Raw genomic sequence first — 14,893 nt, 5'->3', positions numbered from 1 at the left:
ATTCTGTGTCCGGGGTAACGGCTGGGGAGGGTTGGTAGGGGATCTCTGTAAGGGTGATGAAGAGATCCTGGCTGTCGGGGAAATCAGCGTTGTGAGCGCTGTCGACTGCCTCGTCCTCCTCATCTCCTTCCTCATCTTCCCCGTCCGCTAACATGTCCGAGGATCCGGCCGTGGACACTATCCCATCCTCAGAGTCCACAGTCAGTGGTGGGGTAGTGGTGGCGGCCGCACCGAGGATGGAATGCAGTGCCTCGTAGAAACGGGATGTCTGGGGATGGGATCCGGAGCGTCCGTTTGCCTCTTTGGTCTTCTGGTAGCCTTGCCTCAGCTCCTTGATTTTCACGCGGCACTGCGTTACATCCCGGCTGTATCCTCTCTCTGCCATGTCTTTAGAGATCTTCTCATAGATCTTTGCATTCCGTCTTTTGGATCGCAGCTCGGAAAGCACGGACTCATCGCCCCACACAGCGATGAGATCCAAGACTTCCCGATCAGTCCATGCTGGGGCCCTCTTTCTATTCTGAGCTTGCACTGCCATCAGTGCTGGAGAGCTCTGCATCGTTGCCAGTGCTGCTGAGCTCGCCACGATGTCCAGACAGGAAATGAGATTCAAACTGGCCAGACAGGAAAAGGAATTCAAATTCAAATTTTCCCGGGGCTTTTCCTGTGTGGCTGGTCAGAGCATCCGAGCTCGTACTGCTGTCCAGAGCGTCAACAGAGTGGTGCACTGTGGGATAGCTCCCGGAGCTATTAACGTCGATTTCCATCCACACCTAGCCTAATTCGACATGGCCATGTCGAATTTAGCGCTACTCCCCTCGTCGGGGAGGAGTACAGAAGTCGAATTAAAGAGACCTCTATGTCGAACTAAATACCTTCGCGGTGTGGACGGGTGCAGGGTTAATTCGATGTAACGGCGCTAACTTCGACATAAACGCCTAGTGTAGACCAGGCCTTAGCTTTATATTATCATAATAAAGATGGCATACTTGTTTGAGCTCTACCTCTTGAACAATGATGTAAACAAATTTTGGAGCTGCACTGCCTAGCATTATGATATTGTACTTCTGTATGTGCTTTTCATCCTAAACGAACTCCAAACTCTTTACCAACACACACACTTTATTTAATAAATTAATTCACTCCATAAAGCATGTGTCTGAGCAGCGTCTAAATGGCATAGACTAAAATAATGCAAAACATTAAAATAAAATCAATCACCAGCTAGAACCAAAGGATCCGGCATGATGCAAACTCCATAGTTTTCAAGCAGAGCATCCCATCAAATAACACATAGCATCTGACACGGAGGCATTACATCACTTACCATACAAGTAGTGCAGCTGCAACACAGCAATACTGGGCCCCCCCACTCCTGCAAAGAGCAACAGAATCCTTAATCACAACAAATGGTCAGAACCGTATTTTATGCCTCATCTTAAAGAGCACGTCCAATAGCAAACTCTTTCCATGCCCTTGTCAGGGCACTACTTCAATACTAGCATGGAGAGCAGAGTGCCACCTACTACATCACAATGTACAATTAGACTTTGGAACTCATTGCCACAGGATGATGTTGAGGCCAAATATTTAGCAACCTTCAAAGAGGGATTGGATGTATATATGGATAACAAGACTATCTAGAGTTATAATATTTCGTAGCTAAGTATTGGGAAAATATAAAACTTCAAGTTAGTACTTATTCCTAGTGTTAGAAATTGTTTTTAGGATGAGACCTTCATGAAGGTGGCAAGATTTTCCCACACCTGCATACTATGGGTCTCTTGTACCTTCCCTGTAAGTATTGGGCGCTGATTGCTGTCAGAGAGAGGATATTGGACTAGATCAGAGGTGGGCAAACTACGGCCCAGGAGCCACATCCAGCCCTCCAGCCTGTTTAATCTGGCCCTTGAGCTCCCACTGGGGAGCAGGGTCTGGGGCTTGCTCTGCTCCCGCGCTCCAGCCAGGGAGCAGGGTCGGAGACTGCTCTGCGCGCCAAGACTCCCAAAAGCAGCAGCATGTCCCCCCTCTGCCGGCTCCAACATTTAGGGGTAGCCAGGGGGCTCCGTGTACTGCCCCCACCCCAAGTGCCACCCCTGCAGCTCCCATTGGCCGGGAACTGCAGCTAATGGGAATTCCAGGGGCGGTGCCTGCAGATGGGGTAGCACACAGAGCCCCCAGGCTGCACCTCCATATAGGAGCCGGGGGGGGGGGGGGACCTGCCACTGCTTCCAAGAGCTGCTTGAGGTAAGCACTGCCTGGAGCCTGCATCCCTGAACCCCTCCCGTGCCCCAACCCCCTGCCCAAGCCCAGAGCCCCCTCCTGTACCCTGAACTCCTCATTTCTGGCCCAACCCCAGAGCCCACACCCCCAGCCAGAGCCCTCACTCCCTCTTGCACCCCAACCCCAATTTCATGACCATTCTTGGCCCATCATACAATTTCCATACCCAGATGTGGCCCTCGGCCCAAAAAGTTTGCCCACACCTGGACTAGATGGACCATCCAGTCCAGGCAAGTACTATGAACAAGTATAAAGCACCCTAGCTTTTCCTGGGAGGTCTTTTATTCAGGAAGTATTTTATTTTATTTGTGATAACAGGTGAGAGCAAAACCTGTAGTAGTGGAACTGTTAATTATTGATTTCCAGTATAGCCTGGTTGATCTTAGATCACATTTTTTTCCACTGAAAGTTTCTGTCTTATCTATCCATCTGTTCTTGGGATGAGGTCACACTAAGGGAGATGGTATGAGGTAGCTTTTAAGGGCTACATTTCGTTACATAGTTTGGCAAAGGTTAATAAATTATAGCTTTCCAGATTAATGACTTTGTGTGTTCACACTTCCTTCAAGGTTCCATCATAAAGTACAATCAGTTTCCCTTAAGTGTCATAACACACAAACACTCTTGTTTTGCTTATGTGGAAAAAGATCAGTTGTCTGAAAATGGAACTACAAAATCCAGAATATAGCTTTGTCAAGAAAACAAAGCAAAATATGCCCTATGAAGAGTCTCTCCCTCAGTCAAAAATAGTAAACAAGGAGACACTAGATGGCACTCTTAAACTTGGAATGTGACCATGCTTATTTTTAGTGCAGTGCCAGTTATGTGAGGCTGGGGAATTGGGGAGAGACACTGACATTTTTAATGGTTCCCATTGGTGGGGAGAGAAGTAAAAAACAATCTGAACCTAAATCTCTTCAGAGGCAGCAGAGAGTTGTGCCACACAGGCTATTGAAAAAAATGTCGAACCCAGTTTCATAGCCTAAATATCGTTTACATTAACACACTTTTTATAAGCAATAATGAACATAAACAAATGGAATATATTACACATTTTTTCCTGTATACTTTTTCAGAGTTTAAACATGTCTAAACTTAAGTTTAACATGGTAAGTCCTAGAAATCAGTAAATGTTAGATTTGTTTGGGAGCTTTTGCCCTTGACCTTCCTTCAATGGGAACAGAATTGGGTAAATGGCCTGAACTCTTTAGGGTAATGTGTGCAGGCTGTGGGATATTGAGACACACAAATCATAAGTGTGCCGGCAGGTTTTCCTGGCCCCCTCTGTACAGGTGGGAGAAGAGAAGCTTTTAACACTAGCCAGCCATGGACTTTCTTGCATACCTGCCGTCTTGGAGTTTCTCTGTTCTACTGTGACGAGGCATTATAGAGAAGTGGTGCTCTGGAAATTCAGCAGTAGAGCTGGTCAAAACTCACAATTTCTGTCCTGTGGCAAATTCTGATATTTTTAAACTTGGTTTTGTCCCAAATTGGGACAAAATATCAAAATGGAAGCTGTAGTCCAGCAGGGGAGCCCCAGTCCATAGAGAAGAGTGGTGGCATTAAGTACCCAAACTACAACTCCCCGAGACACTGTAGAAACTCAATCAGACTCAGATTGATATCAAATTAATCTAAAACAAAACTGTTTTGATTTAAAATAGACAAATAGAAGTGTTTTGGTGCATGTTGAAACACCAAAATAAAACATTTCATTTTGATTTTGGCCAATAGAAAAATCAACATTTTGGCAAATTTTCAATTTGTGGAAACTCCATTTTTCTGTCAAAACAAAGATACCGTTTTATCATTTTCTCTATTCAGTGGGCATCAGTTGTGATCTTAGATGTTCAAGGCCTGATATGCTTGTGCAACTGGTTACACGCAGTATTTGAATTGTTTTGGAAGTTGCATGTATAGCATGACAGACTGCCAGAGGCTGGAACAGCACTAGCACCCCTCCCCTTCCTACACACACTTACAAAGCTGACCTGGTGAATGCCTTCACACACACTGATCTGACAATATGGTCTACATCCTTGAGGAGCATTATCGACCCCCGTCCAATTAAAGTCAAGAAATGAGAATGCCGGCTTTGCATTGAGTTCGCCATACACGGGTACCTATGAGAGAGAGTATTTTTCTTTGTTTTGTACTAATAAAGTGCTTGGTATTGTACTATGCACAACAGTAAAGACAATTCCTGCCCCAAAGAGTTTACAGTCTAAAAGATTTAATACACAAAAGCGACATATTGGTAAATAACTTAAGAGTTTTGGTGGTTTTTTCCTTCTTAATTCTCCAAAATTATAATAATTAAGAGCGTGGCAGAACAAGTGGGTTTGGAGGACAGGATGGCAGCCTACTAATGTGAAATATAGGGGTTATTGTTCTATTTATTCTCTTTTGTGCCCTACCCCCCCACCAAAGGAAAGGGAACCAAGACCCAGGAGACCAGCAGAGAACACATGATCATATTTTGACCATGTGCACAACTTGTTGTGAGTGGCATCTTATTTTGACATTTCAAGTGGGTGAAGCTTGGCTTGTGGGCAGAGTTTCCTCCCAAATTTGGATTCTGATTCTCAGCTGCTTTCGATCAGAGAACGGGGGAGGGGAGGAAGCAAATTGTACTGTGCATGCATGGAGCTCATTACTTAAAATGTATTGAACCATTTTTTCATTCAAAGTTGGCTTTTTACCTGGGTATCCTTTAAGGATGTGGAAGCTGCAAGTAATAATTTATGAGTATTATGTTCCATCTGTTTTTTATTGTGGTGATTACTATGTGACTATAAGGGGTTAATTCATATGAAGGAATGGTAGACAATGGTTTGATAACAGTTATTCCACAAATCTGAGACAATGCAGAAAACAAAGCACTTCTGAAGTTTCTCCGAATTCCCTAGTGAGCTGTCTAAACCAATTTAACCAAACTCAAAGAGACTAAGGAAAAAACAAAGGACTTGGTTGGACTTATAAAGGGACACCTTCCTTAAAAGGGGAAGTCAAGGATTTTGAGCTAAGGTGAAGCCAGACTCCAGAGGCTGGGTTGTCTGGGATAAGATAGGTCTACCTAGGACTGAGGTAAGGTATAGATGTGGGTAAGTGTTCTTACTGAGTTAAAAACCATTTTCTGTGCTTATGTTTTGCTATGTTCCTGCTGCTAAGATTGAAAAGGGTGTTCTGCATTGTCATTACAATGTCATTACAACTTACAAGCACTGAATCCAGTTGGGCTTGCTAAGTAGTTATGGTTGACTGACAGAGTGCTGTATCCCGGAGACCTGGTCATATTGTGTGCTGGGAAGTGAACGGGTGCACGCCCGCTTCCTGCTAAAGGTTCCTCCCCCAGCCTGGGGAGGAGCTACTGGACCCAGTGCTTAACTAAACACAGGGGACAATGAAGAAAAAAAAGTAGTGACAGGTGTGGGGGTCAAAGGGCCAAAACTAGGGAACCAGAAGGGGGCACCGAGCAGAGAACCCCAGACAGCGCCCACTGCTCTGCAAAAGCGTCCAAGGAGCCACTGGGACGCTGCCCAGAGGAACTCTGCCCGGATGCATGAATGGATGAAAGAACGAAAACAGGCCCTACAGTCGCAGGCCCCCCCCTCAGCCAACCTCCTCTCCCTGGTGTTATAAATGGCCACTTTGGCCATGACTAGGAGGAGGTTGATGAGGTGGTCCCACGACTTCGTGGGGCCATGGATTGGGAGTGCATACATAAAAAGGTGTGGGGAAAAGGACAGCCAGAACCTCAACAAGAGGTTTTGGAGGAGCTGGAAGAGGGTCTGCAACATGGCCTGGAGACCTGGTGTAAAAGGGGGGGAAATTCCATGTTTCCACCCTGAGAGAGTTGAAGGTGCACCTGAAAGGGTGCATTCAGAGACTAGAAAGGATTCAAAGAGGCAGCTAGTGCTGAACTGTGATATCCTTGTTCAAACTGGGGTTGTTTGGTAGACAAAATTAGTTCAGCCATTGTAGAGTTATGAAAGGACAAAATACCTGATTGGAATATATGGAAAATATATGTGACTGTATGTGTAAAGTGGGAAGGTTCATGTACAGAATTCAGCCAATTATACCAAAACACTCAAAACCTGGGTTGAGGCTGAGCAAGCAAACCTTATAGGTATTGAAGGCATCTCCTTGGATATATTTATCCTAATGTGATTTTGTACTGTTTTAGTGAATACATTAATATTAATATGAAGAGATAAATGTTGGCTGCTATATAAACTTTGTATCTGGGAAGGATTGGGGTGGTGCTCACTTGGGGGCTATTCGGTCTAGCTTGCAATGTGGGGTTGTATGAAAATGCTTTGTTTGGTCTAATTTTAAATGTCTCATGTGATTGCATTTCCATCAGTTCTCTTGGGGAAAGTGTTCCACACTCAGTGCTAAGATGAATGTAGGGAAAAATTTCCTAAAACTTAAAAAGGGGTATATTTAGCATGAACAGGATGAAATTAAGCATAGGTGCCATCCTAAACAAATACTTTCCACTTCTTTTTTACACAAAGGACATTCTCTACACTACTTTCTGGTATTCATCTAAACACTAAAACTACAAGTACTTGGAGACAGTCAACATTGTCCCACATTCACACAAACAACCTTTTAGTCAATGTTTAACTAAGCCATTCCTATTCAGTTGTTTTTAACCTTTCCTTCTAAATAAATCCCCTCCCACCCCAGCTTGTAGTGATTTGCATTCTTCTTATCTCCTTTCTTCCAGGTGGTTGAGATCTTTGTGTTACCAAGATACTCAGAACTGAATGTAGTATCCTAAATATTATCCGTCTTTCTCTGCATGCCAGTAGTATTTCCTCCCTGGCCTCTGATGTGATACAACAGTAACTTAGATTGTAAGCAGTGTTTGTACAGTGCTTAGCACACTGGGGTCCTGGTCCATGACTAGGAGTCCTAGGCACAATGGTAATACAAATAATAATAATTACATCCCCAAAATCACAATGTATTTTTCTTTGCATCATTTCATTAATACTCCTCTATAATTTTCTCGCCACTGTTGCCTGTCGGACTTCTTTCATATCTGTGTTCTACTGTACTATTCTCTCCTGTTTTTCTAGATTGGCTCCATTTATTTCCTTCCCTTAACTTCTGTAAATTCCTTGTATTACTTCTGTCCTTTCTACTCTTACTGTCTCTTTCCAAATTAGGTTCATAAGCAACATTAGGTCCCACTCCTGCGAAGTGACCCATTGGCCTTTCTTTAGCTATAAGGTTTTACTCGTGTGGATCACTGTACAGTATCAGGGCCTTAATGTGCTCTTTTTACTCCTTCATTCAGATACTAAATAGAAGTTATGTAAAACAGGGTGCCCCAAGGGGCACACCTTCCAACAACTTGATATCTTGATGTATATACACTGGAACGCCGCTATAAAGTGCCCCGCGATAACGTAAATTCGTTTATAACGTGGGTCGAGTCTGGCCCCGGCGGCTGCAGCAGGCAAGGGGCGAGTCTGGCGGGCATGGGGTGTTTGGGATCCATACCACAGCGGCTGCAGCAGGAGCGACTCTCCCTGCAGTCCCAGCGCGCCCCTGGAGTTCTCACCTCTGTCCCTGGCAGGGCCGGCTCCAGCCCGCGTCCTTCTCTCCCCGCCGACCGTTGTAGGGGGCGGCAGCGCAGAGGAAGGAGCGCCCTGCTGGGAGCGAGCTGCAGAGTGGCGCGGAGCCCTCCCGGCAGTCGGCGTGGCAGGCCAGCGGCGGTCGTCTTCGGGGGCCCCGCTCCCCTGGCCAGAGTGCTGGCCGGAGCGCGGCAGCCCAGTGGCCCCACGACCCCAGCCGGAGCACGGCTGCCCCGTGGCCCTGGCAGCCCTGCAGCCCCGCAACCCCGTCAGGAGCTCTGCCAGCCGGAGTGTGGCAGCCCCATGGCCCCGCGACCCCAGCCGGAGCGCGGTAGCCCCGCGGCCCCACTCTCCTCTCACTCAATAATTCATAGAAATCTAAGGCTGGAAGAGACCTACAGAGATCATCCAGTCCAGTCCCCCTCTCGCCCCCGGGTGCTGAGGCTGGACCAAGCATACGGACTATCCCTGACTGGTGTTTGTCTAACATGTTCTTAAACTTTGAATGTTGGATTCTAGAACCTCTTTTGGAAGCCTATTCCAATGCCTAACTATCCTTATACACCTCTACCTCGATATAACGTCCTCGGGAGCCAAAAAATCTTACCGCGTTATAGATGAAACCGCGTTATATCGAACTTGCTTTGATCCGCCGGAGTGTGCAGCCCCGCCCCCCCGGAGCACTGCTTTACCACATTATATCAGAATTCGTGTTATATCGGGTCACGTTATATCGGGGTAGAGGTGTAATTAGAAAATTTTCCCCAATATCCAACCTAAATCTCCCTTGCTGCAGATTAAGCCGATTACTTCTTGTCCTACCTTCCGTGGACGTAGAGAACAGTTGATCACAGTCCTCGTTATAACAGCCCTTAACATATTTGAAGACTGTTATCAGGTCTCGCATCAGTTCTTTTCTCAAGACTAAACATGCCCATTTTTTTTAAACATTTTTTTTATAGGTCAGGTTTTCTAAATCTTTTAGCATTTTTGTTACTCTCCTCTGAACTGTCTCCAATTTATCCACATCTTTCCTGAAGAGTGGCACTCAGAACTGGACACAGTACTGTAGCTGAGGCTCAAAGTGCCACGTGAAGTTGGACAATAATAACCCATCCCCAGGGCCCTACCAAATTCAAGGTCCATTTTGGTTAATTTCACGGCCATAGGATTTTAAAAATTGTAAATGTCATGACTTCAGCTATTTAAATCTGAAATTTCAGTGTTGTAATTGTAGGAGTTCTGACCCAAAAAGGAATTTGGGGTGGGGGTGGGGGAGTCACAAGGTTATTGTAGGGGGAGGTTGCAGTACTGCTACCCTTACTTGTGCACTGCTACTGGCAGCAGTGCTGACTTCAGAGCTGGAGAGCGGTAGCTGCTGGCTGGGAGCCCAGCTCAGAAGGCAGAGCCAGCAACAGTGCAGAAGTAAGGATAGCATGCTATGGTATTACCACCCTTACTTCTACGCTGCTGACTGCAGAACTGGGCCCTCAGCCAGCAGCCGCCACTCTCCAGCCGCCCAGCTCTGAAGGCAGCAGCGCAGAAGTAAAGGTGGCATGGTATGGTATTGCCACTCTTACTTCTGCGCTGTTGCTGGCGGGGCGTTGCCTTCAGAGCTGGGTGCCTGGCCAACAGCCGCCGCTCTCCAGCCACCCAGCTCTGAAGGCAGTGCAGAAGTAAAGGTGGCAATATCACAACCCCCCTAAAATAACCTTGCAACTCCCCTGCAACTCCCTTTTGGGTCAGGACCCCCAATTTGAGAAACGCTGGTCTCCCCCATGAAATCTGCATAGTATAGGGTAAAAGTACACAAAAGACCAAATTTCACGAGGGGAGATCAGATTTCACAGTCCGTGACGTTTTAAGGCCGTGAATTTGGTAGAGTCCTAGATATTAGCCTTTTTTTGCAACTGCATTACATTGTTGACTCATATTCAATTTGTGATCCACTATAAACCCCAGATCCTATACTACTACCTAACTAGATAGTGCCCGTTGTGCGTTTGATTTTTTTCCCCCCTTGGCAATATTGAATTTCATCTTGTTTATTTCAGATCAATTCTCCATTTTGTCATAGTCATTTTGAATTCTAATCCTGTCCTCCAAGGTGCATGCACTCCTCCCAGTTTGGTGTTATCTGCAAATTTTATAAGCATACTTTCCAGTCCATTATCCAAGTCGTTAATTAAAATACTGAATAGTACCAGACCCGGGATTGACTCCTGGTGGGCCCCACTAAATATGTCCTCCCACTTTGACAGTGAACCATAGACTGTACTCAAAGAGTAGTTATTATTCAACCAGTTGTGCACACATCTTATAGTAACTTCATCTAGACTACATTTCCCTAGTTTGTTTATAAGAATGTCATGTAGGACTGTGTCAAAGGCCTTTTTAAAATCAAGATATATCACATCTACTTCATCCTCCCACCCCCATCCACTAGACCAGTAACCTGTCAAGGAAGGAAACTGGATTCGTTTGGCATGATTTGTTCTTCACAAATCCATGTTGGCTATTATAACCTATTATCCTCTAGGTACTTACAGATTGATTGTTTAATATTTTATTTCAGTATCTTTCCAGGTATCAAAGTTAGGCTGACTGGTCTATAATTCCCAGGATCCCACCCATCATCTAACCTCACAACGATAATTGCTAATATTTCTAAGATTGCTTCAGGTAGTTCCTTAAGTACACTAAGATGAATTTCATCGGGCCTTGCTGACTTGAATACCTCTAACTTAACTAAATATTCTTTAACCTTCCCCCCCCCACACACACACCCATTCTGGCTTGTGTTTCTTCTCCCTTGTTGTTAATATTGATTCTGTTAAGCATCTGGTCACAGTTAAACTTTTTTAGTGAAGACTGAAGCAAAGTAGACATTAAACACCTCAGCCTTCTTTATATCATCAGTTATTAGCTCTCCTTCCTTTCAGAGTAGTGGACCAGGTCTTATCATTTGGATATTTCTGTTATTTGTTCTAGAAATGTCTCATCCACTTCCTTCTAATTTGGTGGCCTTTAGTAGACCCCTTCCATAACATTCCCACGTTTCCCACACCACCTTCATCTTTTGCTGGAGACTTTCAACTGATCTACCTCTCACCTCCTTCTAGTCCTCAGAAGAAGTGCATGTATTATTGATGTATAATGCAACACCTCCTCCCTTTTTTCCCCCCCGACCTGTCCTTCTGAACTAGGAATGTCTATCAACATTTTTCAGTTTATCCTGTTTTCATTACTTCCTAGTTATTCATATTATTTGTTAAACACAGATGTTAAACAAAGTTTGTAGTTCAGATAGTCCAATGTTGTCACTCTCTTAGTGTCCTTCATCCATTTTAATGAACTTCTCATTAAATCTTTTAGTGACAACAATAAGCCCAAAGCAGTAAACACTCTAAGGGTCTTGCTCTGCAAACACTACTTTACACAAATAGTCCCACTGATCTTGTAAATACTTTTCAATCTAATGCCAGCTCTTCTTCCATTCCCTCCCCACAGCTAGGAGGATTCTCACAATGGAACTTTATAATCTGCTAACTTTCAGTTAGCTAGGTAATAGGTTTGTTATCTCTAATGTGCCACACAGCAGGTGTGTGTATGGAAATAAAATGTTAGCTCATAACAGAGTATTCCCATTTAAGTCAACATTCCTGTTTGAGTTTGAAAGGCTGTTCACTTCAATCGGTGTCTGTTGAGTAGGGTCCTGAACCTCACAGTATTTTGTGCAGAGTTTGCCTGCATGGAGCTCATACCAGGATTGGGACCTAAGAACAAAAGGTGTGATGCAGATTTACCATACATCAGTATTTCCAACCCCTGGCATTCTAAAATCATGATTTATATTTTTTAATTACCTTTATTTTATTTTTTTTCATTTGCTTTCTGGTTTTGAGCCTTTAGGTTTATGGTTTCAAGATTGCTTTTACAGCCTTGAGGACTAGCAACTGCCTTTTTTATTGTTTTTATTTTAAATGCAAGCTGAAATTCTCACGTAATCTCCCAATTCTAAGAGCTGGCATGTGAAGAAAACACCAAATATTGGGAGACTTGCTATGAAATCATGAGAAGTGACAACAGTGAAATAATTGTGCTTATTGTATGTCATAAAGTTTCCAGATAGTACAGGGATTCTGAAGAATTATGAATTAGGGGGGAAAGTGTATTGACTGTAATATATAACTTGGCTAGATTTTGAACAGCGTTTTCATTACCCTAAGTGGCAATAAGTATAATATCTCATCAAATTAAATGCAACATTTTTTTAAAATATTGTAATAAGAGTCTCTCAAAAGTGACACTTCTGTCTCACAAAACTTACTTTATAATCATCTTGGAATATGTACCAATGAGCTCATTCTGTAAGCACTTATTAGTTTGCAGTAAAAGTATAATGGGTACCTATTGAATGCGCCTAAAAACTGGAGTTGGGCCTCATGTGTGACAGTTTTCACATTTAACAAGAGTGAAACACATTGTTCAGACCTAACGCCTTATTCATCAGGCAGTCACCCGGCATGAAAGTTGCTATAGAGAAATACTCAACTTTGAGGGGCCCTGCTTCCCGAGAAACTCTGCACAGCAATATAAAGTTAAAATGTATGACTTTTATCAGATGGCAGAGAGCTGTGAAATATATTCCTGATTCACAAAGAAAGCATCTGAATGCAAGGAAGTTATAAATAGGGGGCAATAAAGGGGTATGTTTTAGGTGCCAAGACTCTGAATATAATATTTCAACAGCAATCTGAACAATTCTCTAGTATTCATAGCACTGCCAGCAAGTAGCAGTTGACCAGACAGCATAGGTAATTATTTTCTTGGTCTTGACCTATATGTAATTTCAGCTGCTGGAAATACCTCTAAGGATAAACTTTGTTTTACACTGTTTTAAATAAAAATGAATGCCAACTTTCACAAGCAAGAGGATAATTTGCTGTTAGTGATAAACAATTGAAACATGTTGGTTTGATAAAGTGTAACCCTTAAGCCACTTCCTTACATGATCTCTTTAATGTCTTCAAAAAGTTTCTCCAGCTTATCACATTCTAATCTTATCTGGCAGTATGACACATGCCTTGAGGGGACTACAAACTGTTTTTTCAAAGACTTATACCATTATAGTCCTCACAAGGCTACAGGGATCCTATAACATGTCTCCTGGGTCTGACTACATAGAATTGCTGTTTCTTTGCACACAGATACATACATTTTAAGAGTGATTACACTCATGCAAAGTTCTGGGAAAGCATGACACATTTTGAGGTACAAACTTAGTGTTATTGCAAAAGGAAACAATCATGTTGCTTATATATACGTAAAAATTGAATATTACTTTTATACATGTAACTTTCAAAACAAAACTTTTTTCTAAGGGTGTGTGTTTAAATGAGGGAAATATACAGCTAGTAGAAGCCATAGTTTACTCTCCCATTTTTAGGACGTAGTTCACATCAGTCTTTGTTTTTTGTCTTGTTCTTTCAACAAACAGAAATCTCACTCATAACTCAGATATGCTGATATTAGTTATCTCAAATTTAATTCTGGAATGAAATCATAGGGTCTTCCCAGGCATTTGCTCACATTCATCCTTCACAAGAGTTTATTTTAGCACTTTGCAGGTCCAGCTACCTGACCAATAGTAGTATAGATTTGGTTTAGATGAACTTTATTATTGATACTCTGTCAACAAAAACATTTGATATCTATTGGACTCTGGAAAAAGGAATTTAAAAGCCAAATTAAAACAGTGACCTAAAAAGCACACTGGAGGGTTTAAATGATTGGGATACAACTAGAGCTGGTCAGACTCCTTCAATCCTGCTACCCTGCAGAATATTTCAACATCGTAGTGAAAAAAATCAAAAACTCTGTTCCGAAAACCAAAAATTTTGATTCGGAAATGCCTTTTCCATGTTCATGGGAGTTGTAGTGAGGGTGCCCTATGTCCCAAATATCCTCTGTGCACTGGGCTCCCTAGTTGGACTACATATATCATGGTGCACCTCAGTCTCCCCTTTTCTTGAACCTCCATGCTGCATCCTGGGAATACCTGGTCATCAGTGCATCATAAGAGACATAGGCACCAACTTTTCCAGGCGCCGGTGGATGCTCGCCCCCGGCCCCGCCCTGCTTCCACCCTCTCCTGCCCGCCCCCATCCCAAACCCTTCCCCAAAGTCCCCGCTCCAACTCCACCCTCTCCCTGTCCCTATTGGACCCCTTCCCCAAATCCCCACCGGCCCCGCCTCTTCCCCGAGCACGCCGCGTTCCCTCTCCTCTCCCCCCCCCCCCCAGCGCTTGCTGCCGCGAATCAACTGTTTCGCGGCGGGAAGCACTGGGAGAGAGCGGGGAGAAGCGGAGCCGGGGCATGCTCAGGGGAGGAGGCAGAGCAGAGGTGAGTTGGGGTGTGGGGGCGGGACGGGGAGCTCCCACCAATTTTTTCCCCCTTATCACAGAGTTGGCGCATGTGATAAGAGATGCATTCCGGCAGGGGAGCATGGCCCACATAGAGTGGGGACCTGAGACACCACAGGAGCATTTCTGAATCAAAAAATTTGGTTTTCAGCTGAAAATTTTTTGGTTTTCAAGTGTTTGGCTTTTCAATGAAAACAGACATTTTCTGCAGAAAGCAGACACTTCTTTCATTCATTGAAACCCCCCCCCATTTTTGTTTTTGTTTTGTTCAAAACACAGACCGAAAACTTTTGATCCACCCTACCTACATCTTCAGGAAGATCTCTCCCACCCAGTCTACTCCCTCTTCTGTTCCAAGCATTGGAACTGCCGGGTATGAGGCAAAATATGCTGTAGAATTGGAGGCTGAACCTTTTCCAGTAACTTTGGTAAATGTATCTTCACTCGTATTAGTCCATAGAGCACATGCAGCTAAAACTTCATCTGGTATATTATTTATGGCTTCCGCTATGGCAGTGCATGTTTGCAGCTCTGAGAGCTAGTACTATGAAATAACTTAAAGACATTGGGCTACATTCATTACTGGTAAATG

General features: G+C 43.9%; 1 protein-coding gene across 3 annotated transcripts in view; it reads left to right on the top strand.

Moving 5' to 3' along the window:
- Positions 1-14,893, top strand: part of PRICKLE1 (prickle planar cell polarity protein 1) — a 120,834-nt gene that overhangs the window by 16,953 nt on the left and 88,988 nt on the right. The window contains exon 2 of one of the 3 annotated variants that reach the window (XM_034769717.1): positions 7,022-7,059. The exons of the other annotated variants lie outside the window; for them this stretch is intronic. The gene's annotated coding sequence lies outside the window, so the exon portion shown is untranslated. The remainder of the gene's footprint in view (positions 1-7,021; positions 7,060-14,893) is intronic. 3 annotated transcript variants of the gene reach the window in all.

This window comes from Trachemys scripta, chromosome 1, assembly GCF_013100865.1.
Source record: "Trachemys scripta elegans isolate TJP31775 chromosome 1, CAS_Tse_1.0, whole genome shotgun sequence".
Lineage (NCBI taxonomy): Eukaryota > Metazoa > Chordata > Testudines > Emydidae > Trachemys > Trachemys scripta.
The sequence above is the reverse complement of the archived record's forward strand: the minus strand, read 5'-3'. Positions and strand labels throughout refer to the sequence as shown.